The sequence below is a fragment of the Macrotis lagotis genome, chromosome X, assembly GCF_037893015.1.
Source record: "Macrotis lagotis isolate mMagLag1 chromosome X, bilby.v1.9.chrom.fasta, whole genome shotgun sequence".
Classification (NCBI taxonomy): domain Eukaryota; kingdom Metazoa; phylum Chordata; class Mammalia; order Peramelemorphia; family Peramelidae; genus Macrotis; species Macrotis lagotis.
Genome location: NC_133666.1, coordinates 257950260 through 257954009, shown reverse-complemented (window position 1 = coordinate 257954009; position 3750 = coordinate 257950260). Strand labels below are relative to the sequence as shown.

The 3750-nt window shown below is 35.1% G+C and overlaps 1 pseudogene; it reads left to right on the top strand.

Annotated features, from left to right (window-relative positions):
* The first annotated feature begins 1618 nt into the window (after positions 1-1618).
* On the top strand, positions 1619-1893 carry LOC141499016 (small ubiquitin-related modifier 2 pseudogene; annotated as a pseudogene).
* The last annotated feature ends 1857 nt before the right edge of the window (positions 1894-3750 follow it).

Here is a 3750-nt window from a genome sequence, read left to right as displayed (position 1 = left end):
CAAATGAACAAATTCTATCTTGAGGAAAGTCAGGGCTAGTCCTGATACAGAAAAGGAAGCAACAGAGTCTTCTGGGACTAAAATTTTCTTCCTAACAATTCACAGGCAAGAATGAACTCCTATCCTTCACTTGATTCATAATAATAGCTCATATTCAGAGATATTTAATGTTTTAAGATTGTTTTTACACCATCTCCATGAGATATACAGTGTACCTGCACATTCTTTAATTTTACAACTGAGGAAAATGAGATAGAGTGAGATGAAATGATTTGAAAAAATTAGAGGAACTTATTTCCCAGAAAGAGTCTTGGGTACTTAAGAATGCAGAAGCAAAAACAAACTAACAAAAAAATGACAGTTTTTTCCTTTTAAGGAGGTTAAATTTTATTGGATAACAAACAATATGTGCATAAATGATATATTGAGATAAATACATATATTTGTCTCCATTTTGTAACATACATACACAAATATAGATATGTATAAGTATGTGTGTATGTGTGTGTGTACAGATGAGCATCTATGTATGCATGTACATTACCTCAAATTACCTCTATTACCATCTGCTTCATTTCCTTTTTTTTAATTTATCTGGTCCATATATAATTGAAGACAAAGAGTAACTGGCAAGCAAAATTAGTTTGATTATCAAACCTAACTTCTTCCTCTTTTCTTCCTTGCCTCAATGAATCCTCAAGGAACTCTTCTGGTTGAAAATGAGCTGGGATGGGCCAGTATGAGAGAAAAGTGAACAAAGTAATAGTTCAGGAAATAGATTTCATGTGGCTAGAGAGGGAAAAGAAAATTTCAGGGAAGGTGCTAAAGCTGTGAAGCTGGAGTTTCAGGGGCAAAAGTTAGAATTAACAACTAGATATGCATATCTGATTAAATCTGCAGGCATGCATGTATGTGTGTGTATGTGTGTGTGTGTGTGTGTGTACTTGCATACAGGCATGTTTGTCTTTACCTGTGTGTTAGTGGGAATGTATATGGAAATGCAGCAAATGAAGAAGAAATCAATTTATATTTTCACTTCTGATTCATACTGAAGGTATTTTGCTAGAAAGAAATTTCTTATTCTGAGGTTCATGAACTTGTTTCTTTTTTCATATTTTGATAATTATACTTCAACATAATTGGTCTGCTTTGTGATCCGATTTATTTGATTTTGTTCATTTAAAAACAATATTGTAAGAAAAAAATCCATAACCTTCTCTGGAAAATAAGAGTTTCATGATACTAAAAGACGAACAGCCTGTATTAGGTAATGTAGAAGCCAGGGATGTTTTTGTCAGGAGCTTCACTCTTGGGATGATGAAGTTTAGAGGCATTATTTCCATGATTGTCTCAGAGAAAGTGTGATAGTCCTGGAGAAGGTAAAATTAATCCTTGCTTAAATATTCTTTCAATATTTGATATTCTGCTCCTCCTCCTCCTCTTTGGACTCCTCCTTCTTCTTTTCCTCCTCTTCCTCACCGTCACCACCACCATCATCTTCCTTCTCCTCCTCCTGCTCCTGCTCCTGCCGCTGCTTCTTCTTCCCCTGCTCCCTGGGAAAGGACCCTCCTGGTACCTCTTTTGTGAAGAGGTGGCTTAGGAGACCCCCAGACTTGCCATGGCCCACATAAAGCCAAAAGAAGGAGTCAGGACTGTAAACAATGACCACATGGCAGGGCAAGATGGTTCAGTGGTGCAATTTAAGATTAAGAGGCACACACCACTTAGTAAACTAATGAAAACCTATTGTGAATGACAGGGCTTGTCAATGAGCAGATCAGATTCTGATTTGATGGGCCACCAATCAATGAAACAGACACACCTGCACAGGTGGAAATGGAGGATGAAGATACAATTGATCTGTTCCAGCAGCAGACAGGGGGTGTTTACTAAAAAGAGAACCTGCAACTGTACTCCAGAACTGTGCTGCTAAGGAAAACAATACATTCACAATTATAAAACCAAGATTTGGTTCATCCACATCCTGACTCCTGCAATATAGTTTTCTCTCTTTGATTCCCTTCCCTCATTCCTTTCTTGTACAAAAAGTATCTGGTCTATGTGCACAGGCATAAAGCGTATTATTTTTTTAAGCTAAATGGCCCTTGCTATGTTTTGATCAAAACCAAATGGAGATGAAGAGGGAAAAACTCTGTGAAATATGCCTTTTCTCCATTAGTGGCATGCTCTTTCAAATTTTAGCTATATATTTCAGTAAGTCATTTTTCTTTGTTTAACAACAACAACAACAACAAAAAACCCATGAAAAAGTCCCTGCATACCTTGTTTGATTGCATAATTTCAATGTTTTTTCTTTTATCATTGTAAAACCAAGGACAATTTTATAACTTTTTTTAACGTAGCTATTACATATAGGGCAATCTCTGTCTCAGTAGGGATAAATTCTTATAAAGAAATTGATCCTAGATAGTTTTCCCTCCAAATCAAACATCTTGTTGTTTAAATAAACTTCTTGTTTAAAAATAAAATGAAATATTTGATATTCTAACTGGTTCCAGTTGTGATATGTAACCCCATTCAAAGATATAAGGAACCAATACAGATATTGTAAGAAGCCAGGAAAAAAGTGGATATAGGTAAGAAAGTTAAGTTACTTTCAATAATTATGTCCTTACATTGGACCAGATAGTTTTCTATACACTAGGTATACAAAGAAACATCAGTTTTTGCCCTCAAGGAGTTCACAGTAATAATGGGAAGACAATATGTAAATAACTATGTTTATTTTTTTATAGATGAGAACAAAGTAGATGGAGTATAATCCGAAACAATGTGAAAGGTCTAAGGACTCAGAAGGGCCTCCTAAGGATGGTGAGATATATATGAAATGTATTCTGTTCCTTTTGCCTCTCCATAATTTTTGTCATCAAAATAGAAAATAGATCTGAAGTCAACAATTTGCACATTATTGTTAATGAATTAGGGGAAAAGGAAAGGAAGGGGGCAGGAGGGTCAATCAATTATTATGTTTACTGAAAGTCTAGATTTTTATTTCTAGGAATTACATGGACATACTGTCTGATGTGTCTGACTTGAGAGGAAGCAAGATTCAGTGTAAATAAATATTGAATTGGCCTCTAAAGACTTTGAATTCAAATCTCATCCCTGATTTTTGCTGCCTGTGTGAAGATGAATTAATTCAGCTTTCTGGAACTCAGTATTCTCATGAGTACATTAAGGGAGGAGGGTAACTAGATCTAAATGTTCATCTATGACTAATTACAGACCCTGTATCATGAACTTCCTCAGCCAAAGCACAAAGCCCTCTCACTTGATTAGTCCATTTTCTACTCTATTTGCCCCAAAGACTCCATGACTTGCTTTTGCTTTTTCAGAGTCATAATCCCAACCTGTAAATATGAAATTCTGTCTTAATTTTGTATTAGGGATAACAATACCCAAATCTAGTCCAGCAATAATTACTGAAAAGTTGAAGACCTCTAATTCTCAGCCTTGGAAATCTCTTGATAATTTAAACTTGTGAGTCAATGACACATTATTTGAAGAAAAACTCAGACCCAGAATCTAGGGCAAACATTGAAGAGTATTTTTATTTCATATTTGTGATCCCCTTCCAAATTCCAGTGTGATATAATGAAAGGAAATCTGACTTTACAAAGATTGGTTTCAGGATGGATTATGTATTAATAATGTGGCTTTTGGAAAGTATCACTTTCAGTATCAATTTCTTCATTTATAAAAAGGAGATATTGGCAATTCCTATATCTC